At 42.9% G+C, this 27473-nt stretch overlaps 1 long non-coding RNA gene across 3 annotated transcripts in view; it reads right to left on the minus strand.

Annotated features, from left to right (window-relative positions):
• Positions 1–2382: 2382 nt before the first annotated feature.
• Positions 2383–27473, minus strand: part of LOC138847695 (uncharacterized) — a 31350-nt gene continuing 6259 nt past the window's right edge. Inside the window, exons 4-6 of one of the 3 annotated variants that reach the window (XR_016228112.1) lie at positions 26256–26409; positions 24643–24734; positions 2383–2665 (exon numbers count right to left, since the gene is read on the minus strand). This is a non-coding gene — a long non-coding RNA (uncharacterized LOC138847695). Of the gene's footprint in view, positions 2666–16846; positions 19140–24642; positions 24735–26255; positions 26410–27473 lie in introns of those variants that run through there. The other 2 variants (XR_011385633.2, XR_016228113.1) reach the window with 2 other exon arrangements.

Consider the following 27473-nt stretch of genomic DNA (forward strand, 5'->3'; position numbering starts at 1 on the left):
TGGAGTATACTGTGAGAAAAATTGAGTACAAAATGAAGGACTAGATGTACTGGCCACCCCAGAATGAACACATGATTGAATCCAATAGCTATTGGGCCTTTTCAATAAGCCTTTAAATATATGTGTTCCTAGAGCTCTGGCCTAAATCAGTCAAAAACAAGAGGTAACTGCCCCATTCATACGGATGTTCAGGGCCAGGTCCACATGGAAATGGGATCTGTACAGATACTGCCACCAGCACAAAGTAGAAAGCATGCTTCCTACTTTAGCATGAGGAACCTCAATGTGTGGCAATTTAAATACCAGAAAAATTAAAAATGTCTAGAACTAGGATTTACTATGTTGAGTACTAGACAAACTAGTCACCATAATTGAACTGACTGACCCTTGAAGAAGGAGTAGGAAAATGATGTTTTTTAAAGAGAACTTAGAAAACACCCACTGAATATTCATGTTCAAAGTTGGCAGTTAATTTTTCACTAACTATAATTCAATAAAAAATTCTGAGAACAACATGGAAACACTGACTCTGGATAGAGCTAAAGGCAGTCAGACATATGGCAGGGTCTGCATATGCCCTGAGAACACAAAGAATGAGGAAATGGAAAGATACTAACTCACCTCCTCCCCCTCCCCTGCCCCACTTTTGAGGTAAGTAAATTAAGTTAATGCACTCAATACCTACAATAAGATTGTCATGAACAAAGATGCTATGGGTCAGACACGTCCTTCAAAACCTACATTTCATAGAACACTGAAAGCCAGTATCCTCAAATGTAACAGTTTTGCCAGAAGTTCCAAAGACCAAAACAATAAATTCCAAGTACACCATATTCTAAAATGAAGTTCTAATATATCTTTTTTAAAAAGTATTTATTTGAAAGACAGACTTACAGAGAGGGGTAGAGCTGGACAAAGAAAGATCTTCATCAGCTGGTTTACTCTCCAAATGACAACAGCCAGAGCTGAACTGATCTGAAGCCAGGAGCCTGGAGCTTCTTTGGGGTCCCCCATGCAGGTGCAGGGGCCCAAGGACATGGGCCATCTTCTACTGATGTCCCAGGACATAGGAGAGAGCTGGATCAGGAGAGGAGCAGCCGGGACTCGAACCAGCACCCATATGGGATGCCCTCGTGGCAGGCAGGGGCTTTAACCTGCTGCATCACAGCACTGTCCCCCTCTAATATATCTTACAAAAACTTTGACCTAAACTGATTCTGCTAGATTAGCCCATCACACATCTCTGGGATGTAAAAATGTTGTATTGAAAGGAAAAGGGGCTGGAGCCGCGGCTCACTAGGCTAATCCTCCACCTGCAGTGCCGGCACTCAGGGTTCTAGTCCCAGTTGGGGCGCCGGTTCTGTCCCAGTTGCTCTTCTTCCAGTCCAGCTCTCTGCTGTGGCCTGGGAAGGCAGTGGAGGATGGCCCAGGTCCTTGGGCCCTGCACCTGCATGGGAGACCAGGAGGAAGCACCTGGCTCCTGGCTTTGGATCGGCCCTGTGCACCAGCCGCAACGTGCCAGCCATAGCAGCCACTTGGGGGGTGAACCAACAGGAAAAGGAAGACCTTTCTGTCTCTCTCTCACTGTCTAACTCTTCCTGTCAAAAAATCAAAATAAAAAAAAGAAAGTAAAAGGAATTTTGAAGGAAACTTGACATTTTATTCCCCAATCTGATTCTGGGCCTCTTCCATGCCCTTTTTATCCTCATGATGAAACATTGTATTTAAACAGATGTAAAGCTGGGGAAGTGCCACATTTAGAAACCAAATTGACTTTCCTCAATATATTCTACCCTGAGACCTGAATATTGATTGTGCACTTATCTTATTCAGTGTCAAGAATCCATGTTATTTTTCAAATGGTACCTGCTGTTGCTGAATAAGACAGAGCATGAAAGGCCTACAAAATGTCCTATGAAGATACCTATCAACACATTTTCCCTAAAGGAAGTCCCTTTTTCTGATTGGATGTTGTTGGTGAATATCAGTATATAACACAGTCCAAATAAGAGCCCCCTCCAAATGACAAAATCACTTTTGTTAAATTTTTTTCAAGATTTGCTTTATTCATTTGAAAGGCAGAGTTAGAGAGAAAAAGAGAGAGACAGAAAGAGAGGGATGTTCCATCTGCTGGTTCACTCCCCAAATGGCCACAATGGCTGGGGTTGGACCAGGCCAAAGCCAGCAGCCTAGAGCTTTATCTGGGTCTCCCATATGGGTATAGGAGCCCAAGTACTTAGGCCATCCTCTCCTGCTTTCCCAAGTGCATTAGCATGGAGCTGGATTAGAAGCAGAGCAGCCAGGACGCAAAATCCTACATAGGATGCTGGCATCACAGGCAGCAACAACCTGCTACAACACAACAAGGCCAACAAAAATCACTTTTTTTTAGATTTTTATTTTTATTTATTTGAAAGACAGAGTTACAGAGAAAGGCAGAGACAAAGAAAGAGGTCTTCTGTCCGCTGGTTCACTCCCCAGATGGCTGCAATGGACAGAGCTGTGCCGATCCGAAGCCAGGAGCCAGGAGCTTGGGCCATCTTTTACTGCTATCCCAGGCCATAGCAGAAAGCTGGATCAGAAGAGGAGCAGCCGGGACTAGAGCTGGTGCTGATACGGGACGCCAGCACTTCAGGCCAGGGCATTAACCCGCTGTGCCACAGCGCTGGCCCCAAAAAAATCACTTTTAACTCTGTTTTTTCAGAAGTTCTACAACTGCATTCAGACATTTTTCCAAGAACACAGACTTTGGATATGTTTGCAGACACTATAACACAAGTTTGCAGGAGAACACTACTCACTTGTGGCGGAACCTTGAAAAGTAAGGGGTGGGGAGCATGCAGGGAGAGCTACTGGCACCAGTAGGCACAGATTTGTACATTTTTGACCATTCTCAAACCACAAAAAAAAATTACTTTGAAAAACAATTAAGAACCAATTGGATAGGTAATTACAATTCTACCTACTGCTGCTTTGCCCACCAAACTTTTTTCTTTTTTTTTATTATTTATTTTGACAGGTAGAGTTATAGACAGTGAGAGAGAGAGACAGAGAGAAAAGTCTTCCTTCCGTTGGTTCACTCCCCAAATGGCCGCTACAGGCGGTGCTGTGCTGATCCGAAGCCACGAGCCAGGTGCTTCTTCCTGGTCTCCCATGTGGGTGCAGGAGCCCAAGCACTTGGGCCATCCTCCATTGCCTTCCCAGGCCACAGCAGAGAGCTAGACTGGAAGAGGAGCAACCGGAACTAGAACCCACGCCCATATGGGATGCCGGCGCCACAGGCGGAGGATTAGCCAAGTAAGCCACAGCGCCGGCCCCAACACCAAACTTTTTTCAATAGGTAATGTGTACTATTACAGTCTATGTTATCCCTAACTTGGCCCACACACCCTGAAAGACTTTAGACAGTGGAAGGACCCCATACCTCCCCTTTACTCAAGGACAGCTACCAGATTTGGGGAGTTGTATCTCTCATAATCTGGCCCCCACTGCTCTAGCAAATCCAAGGGAAACTTTATCTCTCTTAACACAACCCTACTATGTGACCATATCAAGGTGTCTCATCTCATCCAAAGACCCACCCTACACAATCCCAGGTGCTACTCATACTAATGCACTGTCCATCCTAATAGGAAATTCCAATTGCTCACTGGAGGGAACTTATTCCCTCCTCTTATTCACCACTTGGGTGACAGCAAGCAATACTAGATGCTGGAAAATACATGTAGGCACTTAAATGACCAGTATGACCTCTTTTCTAATAAAAGGGAATGATAATTTTATCAGGCACACTTTTGAAAGCAAGTATGCCATTTCATGCACAAAAACATGCAAAGTCAAGGTCAGTAAAACTATAAAAAGCCACTTTTGCTCCAGGAAAAATATAAAAGCAAACTACTTTTACATTGAGATACTTTAACATTTACAAAGAAGGCAAAAAGAAAGAAGTAAAAGTATCAGCTCCCCATGAACTTCATCCCACACACCAGGATAACAAAAGGAGATGAAAAATGGCAGTGCAGATTGTAGGATACCCCCTTGTAAAGGGTCCATATGGAAAGTCCAGCTAAGTGGTTTTCTATTCTCAAATCATCCTCGCAAGGGCAGAGCAGAAATCCCCATATCTCAACACACCTTAAATTAAATGAAAAAAAAAAAACTGCCTTATGAGGATGAAGGCTGCAATGGCTGGCCCAGGTTCAACATTTCAGAAAATTTCATTCATGTTCCCTGGAGTTGGAGTGGCACAGGCCCAGTGACTGATTAACAACGTTAGGGGAAAAATGGAGCTATTGCTGCCTCTATGAGAAGTTACAAAAGGGGGCTCGCTTGGGAAACAACTGCACGCCCAGCAGCTGCAGCAGAAAGAACCAAATTTTCTCAGGCGGCCATGTGGGCTCTACAAAGAGTGTGGTAGGCACTTTCTCTAACATCACGAGGGAGGGACAACTGTTTCCCCCTTCCTCAAGAAAACAACTGTTTCAGAGAGCTTGGCTTATGTATCCTGGAGCTAAAGCAACACTGAGACTACTATCCAATTCTTGCAAATGAAGCCAAGAACTTGGGTCAGGAACTGCTCAGATCAGAAACACAATGGAGGGGGCCAGCTTATGATATTTTGACTACTTGCAGACGAAAGGGCTGCATTTTAAAGGAGAGCAGGTGGACTCTGCAAAACTTAGTCAACTAACATTGTATCAGGAGACAAGCTCCCCAAAGATGAACCTAGAGAGATTCAAAATTCTAACAAACCTGAGAGCGTATGTAACCCTGAGGTTTGCAGGGAGTCTAGCATCTAGTCAGTAGCTGCACCCACTTAAAGGAAGATGGACAAAGTATCTAGGGATGGAGCTGTCTTGCACCTGTGTGCTTGGACATTCTTTGATGAAAGAACTTTTTTTCATGGAATATCTCTTCAGACTTGTATTTTGCAGGCCATATTCTGGAGAACACTTCAGAGCAAAATGTTGGAGTGTGATATTAGTTCTTTTGAACGAACTGAACCTCCACAAGAGCCTCCACACATGTTGTCACCCAATGGCCAAAGCACTCTAGAACTAAAGCACAGGAAGTAGATGAAGCCAAATCCTTCTATCAGTCCTCCCCAGCAGCACCCTTCAAAGATGATTATGAAGACCTACAATACTGAGTATTACGACCTGTACTTAAGTTGTACATGTAGCATCTCATTTCAGGGTGACAAAATATCTCCCATGTAAAGGTGAAGAAAATGAGGTTCAGAGAGATTAAATGCCTACCCCAAGGCCACATGGCTTATAAGTGGTAGAGCTGACACTAGAACCAACAATGATTGATGAGGTCTCACACCAGATAGAAAGCTACTCTGTATCCTTCTAGCCATGTAAACCCCCTCTTTCAGAGTCACCCTGAGGCCACAGCAGTAGACAAGCACTATTACTACATGGAACCATAAGGCTGTGCTCTAGGAGAAAGAAGTGTTTGAAATATATAAAGAGTATAATAAAATGCACCCACATTGCCTACAATTAAGAGCATCTGCTGAAGATATAAGGAGTCAAACTCATTCTCAAAAATCTGTATCAAATAAGATGCTGAAAGTAACATATCCTCTCATGAAAAAATCCTTTCCCTCTCCCTCTGTAACTCTGCCTTTCAAATAAATAAATAAATCATTTTTAACAAAAAAAAAAAAACACTTTACTCCAGTGTCTGTTGCTGAATTCTCTCTGGGGTAATCTTGCAGTTCAACACTTATCAGGCTATTCATCTACAGATCATCTGGGCCAGGCCAAAGTCAAGATCCTGGAACTCCATCTGGGTCTCCCACATGGGTGGCAAGGGTCTAAGTACTTGGTCCATCTTCCACTGCTGTCCCAAGCACATTAGCAGAGACCATGATCAGAACTGGGGCATCCCTAAATAGCACTCTGACCTCAGAATCAGCCCTGAAAGCATTCGAATCTGGTTGAAGAGCCAATGAGAGAATTTCAGGCAAAGAAAGCCAAAACACTGTGGCCAAAAAATGATCTATATGAGAGATCTCTGTGAGTGAGATCCCAGTGGAAAGAATGGGCCATCAAAGAAGGAGGTACCTTTCTCTGATGGGAGGAGAGAGCTTCCACTTTGACTATGACCGTCTAAATACTTACAGAGTTTGTGGACTCAGAAGGCTTCCATAGCCTTGGCAGCTCATGACAAGAGCCTCCGGTGATCACTGACATCATAAATAAGAGTGTCATTTGTTAAATCAACAACAGCAGTCACTGTGCACTTGCTCCACATGTAGGACCTCTGTCCTTAATGAGCTGTACTATGAGAATTAATGGTAAAGCTCGTCTTCGAACAGTACTTTATACTTTGTATGTCTGTGTGGATGCAAACTATTCAAATCTTTACTTAGTATAGAGTTGATCTTCTGTATATAAAGATAATAAAAAATGAATCATAATGAAGAATGGATGGGAGAGGGAGTAGGAGGTGGGATGGTTTGGGGATGGGAGAGCAGGTATGGGGGGAAGAAATTTATATTTATTAAATAAAAACTTTATTTAAAAAAAAGAAGTGGAACATCTAGGACGTGAACTGGTGCCTATATGGGATGCCAGGCAGTGCTTAATCCACTGTACCACAATGTCATTCTCTGTAACAATGTATTCTCTGTGTGGATCCAGAGAAAGGAAATATGATGGAATTTTCTTCACTAGCAAGATAAAAAGATGAAGAAAAATTCCCCTTTGCTTCAATAACATGAAAAAGACCATTTGAAAGTTTATCTTATACCTGCTGGAGTTTATGAAACATAGGTGTTAGCATCAGGCTCATACAAATGAAATCAAGGACCTGGAGCTGAAGTTTCCCTGTTAGAATAAGAGTCTAGATTGGGAATGAACAACACTTTCACCATATGCAGAAGAAAAGGCTTGTAAGTTCCAATGTCCACTGGTGGAGGCTACAATGTTGAGTGACTTCAGACTGTATTAAAATTAAAATACCCAAAAAAGAGGGACCACTACAAAAGGGAAGAGATTCAATACAAATCTTCTCACTTAAGAGACTAGGCAGAGGCTCTGTTACAGACTGAATCATGTCTTTCCCAAAATTCAGATGTTAAAAATGTAACAAAGAGGACCTGAAAACATAAACTTATTTGTAAATAAGAAGTCTACAGAGTCATCAAGATAAAATGAGCCACCATGGTGGCCCTATTCTAATACAACCGATGTCCTTATGGGAAGAGGGAATTTGGACAAAGACACAAATATAGGAAGAACTCCAAATTGAGACAGCTCGATCAGATTGTTCCCTCGCAGTCCTCTAAAGGAATGAAGTCAGCCAGTATCTTGAATTTTGACTATTCACCAACACAGAGATATAAAATATTTGAGGTAGAGGGGGAAAAAAACATTTTCTTCACCTCATGAAGGAGAAATAATGATTGCTTCTTCTTTAATGTGAACCAATGACAAAGAGCTCCAGAAAAGTTAACTGATACCCATGAAGGCTGGGGCATGAAGGAACTACTTTCTGGCTCATAAAAGGGAAAACAAGAGGCTGAGGCTGGAGGCACTCCTGGAGAAGGAACAGAAAGAGTTTACCTGGTGAAGGAATAGCAATTCCACCATGAAGAATAGAAAGATTGGGGCCAGCACTGTGGCATAGTGGGTAAAGCCACTGCCTGTAGTACCGGCATCCCATATGGGTACTGGTTCAAGTTCCAGCTGCTCCATTTCAAATCCAGCTCTTTGATCTGGCCTGGGAAAGCAGAATAAGATGGCCCAAGTTCTTGGGCCCCTGCACCTGTGTAGGAGACTCCCTCTTCCTCTCCCCCTCCCCCTCTTTTCTTTTCTTTCTTTTTTAATAAAGATTTATTTATTTACTTGAAAGTCAGAATTACACAGAGAGAGAAGGAAAGGCGGGATGGGGGGGGGGGGGGTCTTCCACCTGCTGGTTCACTCCCCAATTGGCCGCAACGGCCAGAGCTGTGCTGATCCGAAGCCAGGAGCCGAGAACTTCCTCTGGGTCTCCCACCTGGGTGCAGGAGCCCAAGGACTTCGGCCATCTTCCACTGCTTTCCCAGGCCATAGCAGAGAGTTGGAAAAGTGGAGCAGCCAGGACTTGAACCGGCGCCCATATGGGATGCCAGCACTGCAGGTGGCGGCTTTACTTGCTATGCCATAGCACCGGCCCCTCTTTCCCTCTTTCTTTCCTTCCTTCCTTTTTTTCTCTCTTTCTCTTTCTCTCTCTTTCATTTTCTCCTCTCTCTCCCTCCTTCATTCCCTCCCTTTCTGTAACTCTGCCCTTCAAATAAATAAATCTTAAAAAAAAAAAAAAAAAAAAACAGAAAGATCACTGTTTTCCAGAGTCAACATGTGGCCCTGAGAAAAAGAAGAGCCTGAGGATAAGAGAACCACATGAAAGTACAAAAATATCCCAATCCCTGTAGGTACCACAAAAGGCTAAGGGACGTGAGTGAGTTTAAGTGAGCAGTCAGAGGAAAGTTTATACATGTGGCAGAGGCACGTGTGAGGACTCTGAAGGAAATGAACAGACCTGAGGAAAATGAAAACGTCCCCATGACAGCATCCACTCAAGATTTCCTCCATATCTCAGAGCTCCATACCCACACTGCAACCTAACCAACGGTACAAGAGTGTACTCTTCTCCCTAAATCATTCTCCTTCTCTGGAGACTCCAAAAGGGGGAATCAAAATGAGCAAATAGTCAACTGGGATATAGATGGAGAAAACAAAGGGCAAAAAATAGCTCCCTATTTCCACTCTAACTCATATGCACACCACTTGCAGGATTCTCATTATCAAGTAGGTCTTAGCTGGGAATGGAAGATATTTCCCAAGATTCAGGAAATGATATGTTGGTTACTACAACAGAATAAGCTTCATACAAAATGCAACTGGCTACAAGACATCTGGCTCCATGAGAATAATCAGAGTGGGAAGAATTGCTGTATTCCTAAAGCTGTACATATGAAATGCATGAAGTTTGTATTCCTTAAATAAAAGGTTTCTTTGAGTGAAAAAAAGAATAATCAGAAAAGCTACTAGAACATCCTGGGCTCTTTTGCCCCCAGACATGGGAAGAACAGGTCCACAACACAGTTTCCACAGGAAAAAGAAAAACAATGAAATTGTTTTCTCTCAGACCTCATTTACATCAGCTCATCTCGACTTGAAAAAGAAACAGCGATCCAATTCCAAAATGACTATGCTTCAAAATTATGACAACCCAGAAGTAATCGTAAGGACTGTAGAAGAGTTATCCATACTAGCACTATATCACAGCACAATGCAAGAGATAATGACACACTGTGACCTCTCAACTATCCACAAGTCCATTTTTCTTTTACTTTCTAAAGGATCTTCCAAATTATCAAAGAAATGACCAAGAATCCTGACATGTCACATTAGCATAGGAAATTGAAGTAAAAATGCTAAAATTGGTGATTTGCAAAATGAAGGGCTCCTAACAATAACTGGCCTAGTTTCACCAGATACCTGAAACTGCGATAAAATCAACAGCTAACAAATATTAAGCATTTTAGGATAAATTTAAATATTCAAAACAGGCTATCTCCCAAGCACCCAGACCTAAAAATACAGGAACATTATCACAGTGAAGATAATCTAATATATGAACTTTCTCAGGGAAAAACCAAGAAGACTCAGACTCAGAGAAAGCTGAAAGCTGTTACATACATAGGGAGTCTGCATGTTCCCTGTCAATTCCAACAAGAGTAGGATGAAGCAATGCAGTCTTTAACCCACCTTAACCAATCCCAAATTCCCAGTATTCTCCAATGTATCTCCAATGTATCTACTCCTCCCTCAAGTTCCTCTTTCTTTTTTACATAGAGAGAGGGACAGACAGAAACAGAGATTTTCCAACCACTGGCTCACTCCCCAGATAGCACAATGGCTGGGGCTGCGCCAGGCTTAAGTCAGGATCCATGAGCTTCATTCAGGTCTCCCATGTGGGTGGGAGGGGGCCAGACATTTGGGCCATCTTCCGCTGTTTTTCCCAGGCCACTAGCAGGAAGTTGGATCAAAGTGGAACAGCTCAGACACAAAAAGGCGCCCATATGGGATGCTGGCCTTGCAAGCAGTGGATTCACCTACTACTGGCCCCGAATTCTTCACTATCTATACTTTTCCAACATCTCTCTTGCTGTCATTCTGATTAGTGGTATTTGTAAATGATTCAGTGCTTATCTGACTCAGGTTAGGTTTTCAGTGTTACAGGAGGCTTCTTTTTTTTAGAAAACTTTCATTTAATAAATATAAATTTTGAAAGTACAACTTTTGGATTATAGCGGTTTTTCGCCCATAACTACCCTCCCACCCGCAAACCATCACATCTCCTATTCCCTCTCCCTTCCCATTCTTCATTAAGATTCATTTTGAATTATCTTTATATACAGAAGATCAACTTAGTATATACTAAGTAAAGATTTCTACAGTTTGCATCCACACAGGCACACAAAGTATAAAGTACTGTTTGAGTACTAGTTATACCGTTAAATCACATAGTACAACACATGAAGGACAGAAATCCTACATGGGGAGTAAGTACACAGTGACTCCTGTTGTTGATTTAACAATTGACACTCTTATTTATGACGTCAGTAATCACCCTAGGCTCTTGTCATGAGCTGCCAAGGCTATGGAAGTCTCTTGAGTCCACAATCTCTGTCAGTATTTAGACAAGGCCATAATCAAAGTGGAAGTTCTCTCCTCCCTTCTGAGAAAGGTACCTCCTTCTTTGATGGCCTCTTCTTTCCGCTGGGATCTCACTCGCAGAGATCTTTCATTTAGGTCATTTTTTGCCAGAGTGTCTTGGCTTTCCATGCCTAAAATACTCTCATGGGCTCTTCAACCAGATCCGAACACCTTAAGGGCTGATTCTGAGGCCAGAGTGCTGTTTAGGGTATTTGCCATTCTGTGAGTCTGCTGTGTATCCTGCTTCCCAAGTTGGATCGTTCTCTCATTTTTAATTCTATCAGTTATTATTAGCAGACACTCGTCTTATTTATGTGATCCCTTTGACATTTAATCCTATCTTTATGATCAATTATGAACTGAAACTGATCACTTTAACTAGTAAGATGGCATTGGTACCTGCCAATTTAATGGGTTTGGAGTCCCATGGCACATTTCTAGCTTTACCATCAGGGGTAAGTCCGAGTGAGTGTGTGCCGAACTGTACATCTTACAGGAGGCATCTTACACATACCTGGTTACAGAGATTCTAAAGAAATTCATTTCCCTATTCCCATCATCCATGTGTGTATGTATGTATGTGTGGGTGTGTGTTCCTAAAAAATACCTATCTATGGAGAATCCTGAACCTCAACCAGGTTCCCCCTCTCCTGTTTCATTTCTCCTACTTAACAACTGTAAACTTCACTGAAAGAAAAATTGTTGTAAATATTTGAAGCCTTGTGTTATAAAAGAGTTTGATAATACCAACAGCACAAGTAACTGAAGGAAAAATATTTAAATTGGAAATCACAATTAAAAAACTTTTGTGTCAAAGGACAGTCTCAAGAAAGTAAAATCACAATCCACAAAATGGTGGAGAGTATTTTCAAATCATATATCTGATAAAGTTTTAATACTCAGAATACAGAAACTACTCTTAAGACTTTACAATGAAAGACAAACAATCCAGTTTAAAAGTGGACAAGGGGCAAGCATTGTGATTCAATGTGTTAACATGTCACTTGCAATGCCAGCATCCCATATTAGAGCAACACTTTAAGTGCCAGCTGCTCTGCTCCCAATCCATCTCCCTGATAATATGCCTGAAAAGCAGCAGAAAATGGTTTGAGTACTTCGGCCCCTCCCATGTGAGAGACCAGCATGGAATTCCTGGCTCTTGGCTCTGGCCTGACCCAGACCTGGCTGTTCCAGCGATTTGGGGAGTAAGCCAGCAAATGAAATCAATCAATCAATCTCTCTCTCTCTCCCCCTTCCTCCCTCGCTCCCTCCCTCCCTCCCTCCCTTCCTCCCGCCTTCCCTCCCTCTCTCTCTCTCTGTCACTCTGCCTTTCAAATAAATTTTTTAAAATCAGTAAAAAGTGGACAAGCATATGAATACACATTTCTCCTAACAAGATTTTTTAAATGCCAAAAAAAGCACATGAAAAGATGCTCAATATCACTAATCATTAGACAAATGGACATCCAAACCACAGAGATATTACTTCACACATTCTTGGATGAATATAAACAAAAAACAAAGACATTAACAATCGTGGGCAAGGATTTGAGGAAACTGGAATATTAATACACTGCTGACAGGATATAATGCAGCCACTGTGGGGAAAACACTTTGGCAGGTATTCAAAAAGTCAAATACAGAATTACTATATGACCCAGAAATTTCAGTCCTATGTATAATACCCAAGAAAACTGAACAGAAGTCCATATGTCCATAGAAAAACTTATCCTCAGATGTACACAGCAGCATTATTCAAAATAGCCAAAAGAAAAAACAAAATTCTATTAGTTGATGCATGGATAAAGAAAATGTTTATACAGTGGAATATTATCAATAAGAAGGAATGAAAGATTGATATGTGGTATAATACTCAAACAATTATGTTATATGAACGAAGCCATTCACAAAAGACAACATATTGCCTGATTCTATGAGTAGCTAATGTCCACAACAGATACAATCATGAAAAATACATTAGTGGTTGTGAGGTAATGAGGAGAAGGGGGAACTGAGAGTGACTGCTAAGAGGTAATGAGGTATCATTTCTCGGGTGATGGGAATGTTCTGGAATGAGATGGTGGCAATTTTTACACAACACTGTGATTATACTAAAAATCATTTAACTATACACATTAAAATAATTAAGTTTATATACATGAATTTTATCTTTAAAAACTCTAAAATAATAATAAAGATGCATCAAACTCACAGTTTAAGTATAACAGTATAAGTTATTAATTCAGAAACAGATGAGCTGGCTAGTTACGGTATAGTCTATCTTGTGAAATTAGAGTCAAGATATGTACCAGGGCTGCAGTCATATGAATTAATTGGAGCTGGAAAATCTGCTTCCAAAGTGATACAATCACAAGGCTGGCAAGGTAATACAGAAGAACTCACTGTATGTGTGTATATGTGTGTCTCTGTCTGTGTATCTTTCAAATACACAAATTTTCTAAAAAAAAAAAAAAAGCTACATGAGGATGGGGCTATTTGTTAATCAACAACGGTCAGGACCTCTGTTACAGATCTTAGTCCCCTGCCCTTGACACTCTCCTCCTAGGGGCTGGACATGGTGGTGAGAAATCCCTGATCATGTGAAGGAAAAAAATAGTCTAAGATGGAAGAGTAACAAGATAGCAAAACAATACCAGCCCTAGAGTTCCCATTTTGAATTTTATGAGAAACGACAGGTGCAGATATTTGAGTAAAAAGCTAGAACAAATAGAAAAGGTCAAGACAGGAAACATGGACAGAGACATCATCTCCACACTGGTAAGATCTAGCAAAACAAAGAACATGACACAAAGAGTTTCAAGAAAGACCCTTAGAGAACACCAAAATTTAGAGGATGAGAGGAAATATGCTAGCCATCGAAGCAACTATCACAGAAATAAGATAAACAACAGGTTAGCATAAAATCATGAGGTAAAGGAAACATTGGTCTTACGGAAAAGAAGGCCTGAGGGAGGAAAAGAACTCATGGATCTGTACAACTGTAGGGATGTCAATATGAGCACTCCCTGTACTTATCCACTTTTTTGCAATCCTGTCTTACCCACATATAATCCCAGATCACCTGATCACCTTTGTGGCTCATCAATTCCTTCCTTACACATCTTACATCATCCTAGAACATCTCCTACCCTCATACATGTCAGTCACACCAAGAAACATTATTAGTTGACCTTGCATATGGACCATCATTACCACTATGATCCGTAACTGTCAATAGGCAACAAGCACGGCTAGGTAGATTAAGAGGTAATTAGGTCAGAGTCTCTAATATCCCAACTTTTCTTTGTAACATGAAAATTCAAGGACCTTAGTTAATCAAAAGTGAACATAGGAAGAAAATTGTAATGAGATGTGTTACATGGATATGGGTCTGCTCTATCCAGTCTATCTAGTCTTCCTGAAAGATTTAGGTTGGAGTACCCCTCCACAGGAATGCCAGATTTAGAACCCAAAACGACTTTCTTAGATGTCTGCACCACTGGGAGCAACAATTTCCACTTTTCCACTTCTGTTTCTTCTTTCAGGATCTATGCCACCTTTCAATGGCACTTGCTGTCTGTGGAGATACAAGGCATTAACAGCAAATGTTCCAGAGAGCTTCCCACTGCTAGTATACTTGGCTGTAAGGTTGGCCTCTCTATTTGATTCAATGCCATCAATGAGGTCCACATATAAAAGCAGTCCAACTAAGAGTCCTTGCATAGAATTCCACCATCACCTGTGTGGGTGGGTTTGACAGTGTCATAATCACAAAAGGAATCTACTGCAGCCCATGCCTGGCAGTACCCTTGACAGGAGAGGATGGTACAAGATCTAGAACTTCTATCTATGGTACCCAGGGAGTCCCTCTCTACTCAACTGTGCAGATGGAACATTGGGCATATCTGTCAGGCTTCCTTAGATACAAAGCACTGAAATTTCTAGGTATTAATTTTGGACCAGGTTCCAAATCATAGACGAATTACCATGCGTTGTTACATAGTCCATCCAACTGGTCGTGGTCCTGGGTAGTATAGGGGATGATGAATCTGTTAATTATACTATTTGATCCTCAAGGAGTCCTTGTCTGTGTACATCACATGGGGCACAAACAGGAGTTGTCTTGTGTAATCATCTGATCATGTTTGCTACCACACAGACTGAGGCTAGATCATCCAGTCAACTCATTGTCAGGCATAATTCCACACTATCAGCCCATAGGTGCCTACCCAATATCTAGCCAAAATTTAACAGCATTTGGAGGCTGTTTTCCATAGAAAGGAACACAGCCAAGACTCCACCTATTGCTCAAATTTCCATGTTCCATGTACAGGAGCAAGCACTCCATATTCCTTTAAGTTAGTTGATACATTTATAAAATCTATTTAGGAGGGCCGGCACTGTGGCATAGCAGGTAAAGCCACCACCTACAGTGTCGGCATCCCATATGGGCACTTCTTTGAGTCCCGTCTGCTCCACTTCCAATCCAGCTCTCTGCTATGGCCTAGGAGAGCAGTGGAAGATGGCCCCAAGTCCTTGAGCTGCTTGCACCCACATGGGAAACCTGGAAGAACTTCCTGGCTCCTGGCTTCTGAATGGCACAGCTCCAGCCACTGCAACTATTTGGGGAGTGAACCAGTGGATGGAAGACATCTCCCTCCCTCCCCCTCCCTCCTTCCCTTTCATCCTTCCCTCCCTCCTTTCCTCCCTCCCTCTCTCTCCACCTCTGCCTCTCTGTAACTACCTTTCAAATAAATAAATAAACCATTTTTAAAAAAAAAAGCTATTTAGGAGTCTTCAGGAACTTGGATGTAACAGAGTCAAGAGAAGACAGAGGCACTGACACAGTTCCTTCATCTAACACACCCTCATTTGGCAGGGGATTGGGGCCACTGGACATCTTACACACTTCTGAAAATGCTTGGTTTACATCTTCACTTAAAAATGGATGTCTTTTGGGCAATACCCCTGTTGTTAGTGTTCTCACTTGGGACCCATCGATAGGGAAGTCAGGGCATAACAACTGTTCTTGTTCAGTTGCTTTCTCAACATCAACAGCACCCACCAAAAGGTCAGCAGAAGACTCAAAGAGGGCATATCAGGCAGTGGTTTCACACAAGTACCACAAACAATTCTCAAAGGAAGCCACTGCCAGGTGGCATCTTTTGCCACAGATTCCAGTCTACATAAATATCAGATGACACTCTCGAAAAAGTGCTACACAGGCAAACTGCTTTCTTGAAAAGGTGTTTGGCACAGTTCACTTGAGAGTTCCTAGGCCTGTTTTTGATCAAAGTGGCCACCTTTGAAGTAATCTTGTGTAATAAAATTAGCAGGATCCTTATGTGAGGTACGAAGTTTATCCAGTACTAGACAAGTCTTTTATAAGCTGTTCCATTTTGTTTTCTGTGAGTTTAAGATCATCATACTCTCTTAATCTCTGAGAATCAGTCTCGCATGGTTCACAAAACTTTGAGTACTTAAGTGCTTATTCCTAGGAGTAAAACTTCCAGCCCTGTTTACTAAGTAGTCTTCCCATCTGCGATATCATCATCCATGTAAAGGTACTAACACAACTCTGGTGAGCTTTCGGTCTCAACTGTGCACATGTAAGAAATCGTAGCAAAGCATAGATCCCTTGTGGGAACATGGTAACCATATATGCAATCTAAACCCTGTGAGAGCAAAAAGGCTTTGATCTCTTGGATGCACTGAGATATGAATAAAGCAGTATCATGTCCACCGCTAGAAACCGGGGCCCCCTAGTTTTCACAAAGGACTCTGTGACTATTATATTACCTGGTAGGACAAGTTCAAGGAGGACAGATGACACACTGAACTTACAATATAGCACAGTGAGGTGTCACATATCAAAAGCTTTTTCATGGACCAAATAGTGCACTGTAGGGAGGACCTGTTTCTTTAAGCACATGTGTCTCCATTTAATCCTTGATTGCTATAGGGGCCTCTTTAAACTCGCTCAAGCCTCACAAGTTAGAACTCTACTCTGATTTACAGATACCCTGTGGATGGACTAGGGAAGGCCAATTAGCTCTATGTTGCCTACTTGTCCTATTACTACTGTTCTAATCATAGCATTTCCCCACTAGAAGCACCTCTTACAATCAAGAGAAGAATTTAACATATTTAATACAATTCTTACCAGAATATATCCAGCAGTATCAGTCAGTATCAGCGACAACAACTTGTCTTTGTATTGGCTCAAAAATGTCCACCCTTAAGCTCATATCAGTCCACAATGTGAGAGTTACATCCATACTACACCAAGGGGGGCTTCCAGGAACCACAGTGACTTTTGGCTCTAGTGCCCATAACATCTGAGAAGATAGAATCTGCATACTATAAAGTATCTAACATGCCTTGACCAGTGAATAAAGCCTCTGGTTTCAGTTAAGGAAGGATGGCCCTCAACTTAGTGCTCCTTGTAGGAATGGGCCTCAGCACATTACTTCACAAGAGATCAACTCTGATTAGGATTATCTATGAACATGGCCACAAATCAAAATATGCAGATTCAGCATCTCCACGACACAGAAGGGGAGCAAGAACAAAAGGATGCTTTTCTTACATCTGTGGGTATTTCCCCCATTGAAACACCTATATAAACCAGAAAATGTCTCAGGGACAGGGATTAAATATATATCCTTGTCACCACTTTAGCAACATGGTCTGTGACTGTACACCAATGTTCTGGACATTACAGTGGTTCCTACTCTGTAGCTCCATTCTGGGGAGGAGGAACAGCAAAAAAAGTCCTGTGCTTCAAAGACCATGCAGTAGAAAAGAAAATGCCTCAAAACAACATTTTAGGCTGGTGCCGCGGCTCACTAGGCTAATCCTCCAACTAACAGCACCGGCACACCGGGTTCTAGTCCCGGTCGGGGCACCGGATTCTGTCCCGGTTGCCCCTCTTCCAGGCCAGCTCTCTGCTGTGGCCAGGGAGTGCAGTGGAGGATGGCCTAAGTACTTGGGCCCTGCACCCCATGGGAGACCAGGAGAAGTACCTGCCTTCGGATCAGTGCGGTGTGCCGGCTGCAGCATGCCGGCCACGGCGGCCATTGGAGGGTGAACCAACGGCAAAAAGGAAGACCTTTCTCTCTGTCTCTCTCTCACTGTCCACTCTGCCTGTCAAAAAAAAAAAAAAAAGGAGTTCAGGCCAGCGCCGCGACTCACTAGGCTAATCCTCCACCTGCAACGCCGGCACCCCAGGTTCTAGTCCTGGTCAGGGCGCCGGATTCTGTCCCGGTTGCCCCTCTTCCAGGCCAGCTCTCTGCTGTGGCCCGGGAGTGCAGTGGAGGATGGCCCAAGTGCTTGGGCCCTGCACCCCATGGGAGACCAGGAGAAGTACCTGGCTCCTGCCATTGGATCAGCGCGGTGCGCCGGCATGGCGGCCATTGGAGGGTGAACCAACGGCTAAGGAAGACCTTTCTCTCTCTCTCTCTCTCACTGTCCACTCTGCCTTTCAAAAAATAAATAAATAAATAAAAATTTAAAAAAAAACTAAAAAAAGCATTTTAAGAAAGATGAATGGGACATGCGTCTGATGAATTCCTCACAAGCCTCATATCCTCTCATGTTCCAGGACAATCTCTAGGCATATTCCATACTCAGGTAAACTATGCTACAAGACTGTCCCTACATGGCCTATATGTGTATGTTTAAGTTCACCAAGACAAAGGTTCCTCCTCTTAGGACACCCACTATTGGAAGAAGCTGATACCACCCATCATTCACCATGTGTTTCTCTGTAGTACTCTGACTTGTATGACTGGAAATTCACAATGGATTATGGGATGGATGATGCAAATACAAAAGCTTTAGTAAGCTTTACTTTTCGCCCTGAGACAGAAGAGTATAGAGACTACTGTCTGATGCATGCATAAACAAAATTTGGAGCTAGGACTGCTTATGACAAAATATACAAAAGGGGATTAGCTAGTGACTAGCCTGCATCTCTACAACCTGAAGAAGAAAGAATTTGGTTCTCTATATGGTATGTGGACCCTGAGAAAAAGAGTAATTGGCTTTTTTTCACATAGCGGAGAGAGGACAAAGAGAACTCCATCCTTCCATTAAGCAAATGACAGAGTTTTTAAAAGTTTGTCTTACCCAGGCCGGCGCTGCGGCTCACGAGGCTAATCCCCTGCCTTGCGGCGCTGGCACACCAGGTTCTAGTCCCGGTTGCCCCTCTTCCAGGCCAGCTCTCTGCTGTGGCCCGGGAGTGCAGTGGAGGATGGCCCAAGTCCTTGGGCCCTGCACCCCATGGGAGACCAGGAGAAGTACCTGCCTTCGGATCAGCGCAGTGTGCCGGCCGCAGTGCGCCAGCCGTGGCAGCCACTGGAGGGTGAACCAACGGCAAAAGGAAGACCTTTCTCTCTGTCTCTCTCTCACTGTCCACTCTGCCTGTCAAAAAAAAAAAAGAAATATAATGATACACATATTGAAACATAACACTATACTCCATAAATGTGTACAACTATCATTAATCAACATTATTAATGTTTTTAAAATAAGCTCACAAATTTGGAAAGCAAAAAAGCCATTTGAAATAATAAATTAAGCAAAGTTGCAACATTCAAAATTAACATAGAAGAATCAGTAGTGTCTCCTTTATAGAAAGCTTTTTGCTTGAAAGGCAGAGATAGATAGATAGCTTGATCGATCAATCTCATCTGCTGGCTTATTCCCCCAAATGCCCACAATAGCTGGGGCTGGAACCTAGAAATGGGACTGCAAACTAGGTCTCCCACATGGGAGGCAGGAACCAAATTATTTGAGACATCACAACTGCCTCCCAGGGTCTGCACTGGCATGAAGCTGCAGTTAGAAAACAGAGTCCGGAATCAAACCTAGGCACTCTGATTTGGGACATAGGCATCTCAACCTCAGGGCTGAACACCCACTCCAATTAGTGGTATTCCTTCATACTAACAACTAACTATCCAAAAGAGAAGCTAAGAAAACAATCTCATTTATTTAGCAATAAAAAATAAAATACTGAGAAATTAACTAAAGAGATAAAAGTCTTTATAATGCACTGAAAATTACAAAACACTGATGAGAGAAATTTTAAAAGACAAATAAATGGAAAGAAACCCATGTTCATGGATTGGAAGAACTAATATTGTTGGTTTTTGTTTTTTTTTTTTTTTTTTTGACAGGCAGAGTGGACAGTGAGAGAGAGAGACAGAGAGAAAGGTCTTCCTTTTGCCGTTGGTTCACCTGCCAATGGCCGCCACGGCCGGCACGCTACGGCCGGCGCATCGCGCTGATCCGAAGCCAGGAGCCAGGTGCTTCTCTGGTCTCCCACGCGGGTGCAGGGCCCAAGTACTTAGGCCATCCTCCACTGCACTCCTGGGCCATAGCAGAGAGCTGGCCTGGAAGAGGGGCAACCGGGACAGAATCTGGCGCCCTGACCGGGACTAGAACCCGGTGTGCCAGCGCCGCAAGGCAGAGGATTAGCCTAGTGAGCCGCGGCGCTGGCTAGAACTAATATTGTTAATATGTCCAAACTACCAAAGCAATCCTCAGATTCAATGTAACGCCCATCTAAATTTCAATGGCATTTTTTGAGAGGCAGAGAGACAGAGCTCTCATCCATTGGTTTGCTTCCTAAATTTCCACAACTGCCAGGATTGTGCAGGGCCAAAGAAGCAGCTGAGAATTCAATTTGAATTACTTTCTGCCTCCTAGGGTCTGCATTAGCAGAGAGCTGGAGACAAGAGCTAGAGCTAAGTATTGAAACCAGGCATTCTGATATAGAATGAGGGCATTTTAACAAGCATGTTAACTACTAGGTTAATTGTCCATCTCCAATGGTATTTTTTACAGAAATGAAGGGGAAAATTCTAAAATTTATATAGAACCACAGAAGACCCTGAATGCCGAAGCAATCTTGAGTCAAAAGAACAAAGCCGGAGACATTGCACTTTCCAATTTCAAATGACGTCACAAAACTATAACAACAAAAAGAGCGGGAGGAGGGGGAATAGTGTGAGTTTGGTGCAACAGTTAAGCCACTGCATGGGATGCTGGCATCCCATGTCAGAGTGGGTGGCAGGGACCCAAGCACTTGAGCCATCATCTTCAGACGCACAGCTGTGACTCAAACCCAGGCAGTCTGACATGACATACAGAAGTCTCAAACAGCAGCATAACCTGCCAAACATCCAGTGGCCCCTCTCCATACTATTTTGACTTCCTTGTTCTCATATGCTGGAAACACTAAGTTTGGATTTGGGTCCAGTTTCTGATTGTACTTGGATTACCATGCCTTGCTGCATAGTCTATCAAGGAGGCAATTATCCCAATAAGGGCTAGGAATGTCTAATAAGCTTATTAATTCCATTGGATTTTCATTCTCAAACGAACCTTATCCATGGGGATCAACATGGGACACAAATAGAAGGTGCATCTTGTACAGTCATCTGATTATCTTTTTTGCCATCATAGAGGCTAGGACTTGATGATGTAGTTGTTCCCCTGCCAGCCACCAGTCCACACTGTCAGTCCATGGAATGGATACTTGCCCAAGAGTCAGTCTAAGAGTAACACGGTGAATTGGGGGAGGGGAGCATTTCCAAGGTAAGCACCACAATTCAAATCTAAACCAATACAGTAGAAGTTCCTCTTGATGCATAAAGCCTCCAGTTTCAGTTAGAGAAGGAAGGACCATGATCTCTGCCCTAGACCTGTTTGTTCTTAAAAGGAGAAAGAACTAAATAGAAAGGTGGTGCTAAGTGTGCTAAATGTAATAAACATTAGTCCAAAGAGTTCATATCTCAGTAAGGGGTCTAAGTCTCTTGATCCTCCTTCTGTGATTAGCATTGTGCTTGTGACCACACTGTCTTGGAACATGGGGTCAATCAAAAGATAATCAAGTTGATGTGGCATAAATATGTAAACAGCTAGTTAGGTCTGTGGAGCCAGATAGGCAAACAACTAATCAGGTCTGCAGAGCCAGAAGTCACAAGACTCTACCACACTTCCCACCCCCTACTGGTCAATAAAAGACACCCACCTTCCCATAAAGGACCTGTTACATCCAGGACCTGTAGGCAGAGATTATAAAAGGAGTGGAAGACAGAACATTCTGTTTCCACTTGAAGGTACTGTGCTCATCTTTTCAGTGCACAAATGGAACATTTCTACTCTCCCACCTTCCTATTCTTGGACAGGCCTTCTCTTTCCTTTTAATCGTTTTAATTTCCCTTTAATCTCTATTTTGTGGGCAAGTGTTTGGCCCACTCATCTCTTATAGTTTTCTGCATAGGGTGGTCCACACTTGCAAATGAACATGCATTTGTTCCCTCATGGCCAAATAAACTACTCTTGTTTGCACACAATACCAGTTTCTGCTTAGTATTTCTATCTATGCAGGAGACAAGAGCCTGGATGAAAATCAATTCATTGCCCACATCACAATGACCTTCACTCCTTGGCCTCCAGCATAACCGGCAGGTCTCTCAACTGCTAGCCAAGGAACCAAGGATATAAGAGTATAGTCTCATTGTACATTTGCCTGAGAATATCCTTAGTATCACTTCTTTCCCACTCACTGTAGGTGTGGACCTCAGTACATTACTGCACAACAGACTTTATGTCACCAAGATGTTATCAATGAGGTCTGATACTGCCCCCAGGAAATGTTCCATACTCATATAGTCAGTTTGCATGATCTCACCTGCATTTTTCCAAAAGGAGCTATAACCTTATCATTCTCCACAGAAAAGAGGTTTAAAATACCTTGGAATTAATCAGTGAAAAACAGGTAGGATTCAGCCCCATGTGGCCTTCCCTCCTTTACTGCTAGACAAATTGGAAACTTTTGCATCCATTTTGTAGCATCAACTGTTCTCTAAGGAACACAGAATGCTTTAGCTTGTAAAACAGTGTTCTTTGGCTAAGCATGGGATTCACTGAGGGAAGTCACATTGTTTCAGGTATTATAACTGGCAGATGGGCTCCGAACTTTATCAGGGATAACTTTCTCTAGTTGGTATACATCCAGGGACATAGGGAATGACATCTTTAACTTGACCATCAAATTGACAGCATACTACAGTGAGGTTAAGCCACCATTTGTGATGCCAGAATTCCATATGAGCACTGGTTCAAGCCTCAGCTTCCCCACTTCTGATACAGCTTCCTGCTAATGCACCTGAGAAGGTACAGGAACATGGCCCAAGTACTTGGGCCCCTGTCACCCATATGGGAGAACAAGACAGAGTTCCTGGCTCCTGACTTCATCCTGGCCCAGCCCTGGCTGTTACAGTTATTTGGGGTATGAACCAGGGGATGGAAGCCTCTCTCTCTCTCTCTCTCTCTCTCTATTTCTCTCTCCCTCTCTCCCTCCCTCCCCCCCCCCCACTTATCTATCAAATAAATAAATCTTTTTTAATAAAAAAGCATTGGGCAGGCCGGCGCCGTGGCTCAGTAGGCTAATCCTCCGCCTAGCGGCGCCGGCACACCGGGTTCTAGTCCCGGTTGGGGCGCCGGATTCTGTCCCGGTTGCCCCTCTTCCAGGCCAGCTCTCTGCTGTGGCCAGGGAGTGCAGTGGAGGATGGCCCAAGTGCTTGGGCCCTGCACCCCATGGGAGACCAGGAAAAGCACCTGGCTCCTGGCTCCTGCCATCGGATCAGCGCGGTGCGCCGGCCGCAGCGCGCCGGCCGCGGCGGCCATTGGAGGGTGAACCAACGGCAAAACGAAGACCTTTCTCTCTGTCTCTCTCTCTCACTGTCCACTCTGCCTGTCAAAAAAAAAAAGCATTGGGCATAAGAGGAATTTTTCACCAATATAACATGAACATTCAACATGTAACTCACTTTAAATCTGCAATTATTAATTAGTACATGGCACATAAAATGAATTGGCACAAAGGCCTCCCCATGACAAAATCACTTTTAACTTTTTTTTCACTGAAAGCTCTATCAGCGGCATTTAGACACTTTTTACAGAAACACAAGTTATGGATATTTTCACACAGACACTATAACACCGGCTCCTAGAAGACCATCTACTCTCCTTGGCTGGAGTTTCAGAAAATAAGGAAAAGGGGGACATAGTGTGGGGATAACAGGCACCAGTAAGCACAAGTTTGCACAGGCTTTCAGGTTCTTGGAGGTCACAAAAAATGTACTTTTGACAGGTAATTTCACTCCCCGCTGCCTAAACCTCTAAACTTTTACACAAAGTGGCATACACTATTGGATCACAGAGAATCTATTTTCTCTTACCCCTAACCTGGCCCATACTCCTTGGAAGAGGTTATACCATGGAAGAATTCTTATTCTCCCTACTCACTCACCATGTAGACAGGGATGCACTACCAAATCTTAGGAAGCTATGATTCTCTTAACCTGCCCTCTCTGTGGTACCTGATCATAAGAATCTCTGCCAACTTATTGACTCGACCATAGTAAACCATGTGCCATGGATCCCCAGAACCTTATCTATCCTATCATGGAATGCTAGTGTAAGGACCTGATTGCCCCTCTCGCTCACCAATTAGGTGACAGGCTGTGCTAGAATAGTATTCACCTACAAAAAGGAATGAAGCATTGATGTGCTACAACATGAACAAGGCTTAAAACATTATGCTGCATGGAAGAAATCATTCTCAAAGATCAGATATTGTACAATTCCATTTATAGGAAATTTCCACAATAGGCAAAGCCATACAGTCAGATAGTAGATTAGTGGTTGTCAGATTATAGGGAATTGAGTGACTGCTAGAAGTATGGCAATCATTTTAGGGTGATGGAAATGTTCTGAAGATATTGATCATCATTGACTAAGTGAAAATACTGAAAATCGCTGAACTGCACATTTTAAAAAGTAGTCAAGTTAATGTTTATGAATTATATTTCAGAAAAACAGCAGTTAAACAAAAATTTCTCAAACTCACAGTTTCTGTGGGTCATGAATTCAGGAAAGGCTGAGCTGGAGGTTTTGGGCATCTCACGAGGCTAACATCAAGATGTCAGCTGGATCAAGTGCCTGGTAATAATAGACAGAATTAAAAAGGAGGCAATGTCTAACATGGGAAGCAGTCCACACAGCAGATTCATAGAAAGACAATCGCTTTAAGTAACATTCTTACCTCAGAATCAGCCCTTAAGGCATTTGGATATGGCTGAAAACCCTATGAAAGCATTTCAGGCATGGAAAGCCAAGACACTGTGGCAAAAAATATCCTACATGAAGGATCCCTGCGAGTGAGACCCCAGTGGAAAGAAGGGGCCATCAAAGAAGGAGGCATCTTTCTCTGAAGGGAGGAGAGAATTTCCATTTTAATTATGGCCTTGCCTAAATAATGTCAGAGTTTGTGGACTCAAGAGGCTTCCATAGCCTTGGCAGCTCATGACAAGAGCCTCGGGTGATCACTGATGTCATATAAATAAGAGTGTCAATCGTTAAATTAACAACAGAAGTCACTGTGCACTTACTCCCCCATGTAGGACTTGTCTTCAATGAGTTGTACTAAGAGAATTAACTGCAAAACTTGTTCTCAAACAGTACTTTATACATTGTGTATGGGGATGGGTGCAAACTGTTGAAATCTTTACTTAGTATAGAGTTGGTCTTCTGTAGATAAAGTTAATTAAAAAGGAATCATAATGAAGAATGGGATGGGAGAGGGAGTAGCAGGTGGGACGGGAGTGAGGGTGGGAGGGTGGGTATGGGAGAAAGAACCACTATATCCCTAAAGTTGTACCTATGAAATTTGCATTCATTAAACAAGAGTGTCAATTTGTTAAGTCAACAACAGGAGTCATTGTGCACTTATTCCTCATGTAGGATGTAGGATCTCTGTCCTTCTTTTTTTTTTTTTTTGTGACAGGCAGAGTGGACAGTGAAAGAGAGACAGAGAGAAAGGTCTTCCTTTTGCCGTTGGTTCACCATCCAATGGCCGCCGCGGCCAGTGCGCTGTGGCCAGCACACTGTGCTGATCCGAAGGCAGGAGCCAGGTGCTTCTCCTGGTCTCCCATGGGGTGCAGGGCCTAAGCACTTGGGCCATCCTCCACTGCACTTCCGGGCCACAGCAGAGAGCTGGCCTGGAAGAGGGGCAACCGGGACAGAATCCGGTGCCCCGACCGGGACTAGAACCCGGTGTGCCGGCGCCGCTAGGTGGAGGATTAGCCTATTGAGCCACGGCGCCGGCTTGGATCTCTGTCCTTAATGTGCTGTACATTGTGATTTAATGCTATAACTAGTATTCAAACAGTATTTTTCACTTTGTGTTTCTATGTGGGTGCAAACTGTTGAAATCTTTACTTATTATATGCTAAACTGTTCTTCTGTATATAAAGAGAACTGAAAATGAATCTTGCTGTGAATGGAAGGGGGGAGGGAGAGGGGAGGGTTGCGGGTGGGAGGGAAGTTATGGGGGGGGGAGCCATTGTAATCCATAAGCTGTACTTTGGAAATTTATATTCATTAAATAAAAGTTAAAAAAAAAGAAATTCGCATTCATTAAATAAAAACTTTGAAAAAAGATGTCAACTGGACTACAGTCACCTGAACTGACTGAAGCTGGGAGATCTGCTTCCGTGGTGGTGCAGTCACGGCTGGCAAGGTTGTGCTGGTAGTTTGTGGGAGGCTTCAATTTCTTCCCACAGAAGCTTCTCCAGAAGCTTTTGGAATGGCCTCACAACTTGGTGGATGACATTACCTGAAATTAGAGGAACAAATGCTCTTCCCCCATTACCTCAAGCAAATGACAAAATGTTTCAGAAAGCTTGGTTTATGTCTCCTATAGGTTGAGGACCACAGAACTACTGTCTCACTCACCCAAGTCAAGTCCAGAGGCTGTCTCCCCACAGAGGAGATATTATAATGGAAGCCTTGATATAAACTGAAATTCCCAAAAACGCAGAAAATTCTGTGTTTCCAAGGAACAAATGCAGACTCCATAAAAGCCCAAGATTGTCTTAAAAAGGTAAGTTGCTATGTGGGCCACCCAGAGGGTTGAAAGGACTCCAACTTAGGAATGAGTCAAAAAAGTACTAAGAACTAAGGAGAGTCTAAGTGGCCAGAGAAAAGACTCTGGATATGGCAGGGGTCTGCATTCTGGGATCACTCAAGGAACCTGAAAATGCCCCCAGGACGCTGCCACATAAGGATTTCCTCCATATCACCAAGCCCAAGGACACTGCAACTTTATCAACCATGCAAGGGCATCCCCTTATTCTATAATCTCCATACTCTCTAAGTCCCAATTATAGGCCAGAAACTGTGAGGTCAAGTTTACATACAGACATGTATTTGACCACGGACAAATATATTGAACATCATTAGAATTTTAGCTTGATAATAGGAATATGTTTGTCCTGTTACTACTGCCTTCCAATGATGGCTCAAAAAGTATTCCTAATCTCCATTTCACATTGTACACAAAAACTAACTCAAAATGGACCAAATACCTAAATATAAATAAATATAAAACTATTAAAAGGATTGGCTTAGACAATAGCTTCTTAAATACAAGGGAGTTTCAAAATTTTCATGTAAAGTACATATTTTTTATAAACTTATCCTTTTTTAAGATTTATTTATTTATTTGAGAGGCAGAGTCACAGAAAGAGGGAGAGGGAGAGAGAGAGAGGTCTTCCATCTGCTGGTTCACTCCCCAAATGGCTGCAAGGGCAAGAGCTGGACCAATCCCAAACCAGGAGATTCTTCCGGGTCTCCCACATGGGTGCAGGGGCCCAAGCACCTGGACCATCCTCCTCTACC

This window comes from Oryctolagus cuniculus, chromosome X, assembly GCF_051225735.1.
Source record: "Oryctolagus cuniculus isolate XC-2025 breed Fujian yellow rabbit chromosome X, ASM5122573v1, whole genome shotgun sequence".
In the NCBI taxonomy this organism is placed as follows: domain Eukaryota; kingdom Metazoa; phylum Chordata; class Mammalia; order Lagomorpha; family Leporidae; genus Oryctolagus; species Oryctolagus cuniculus.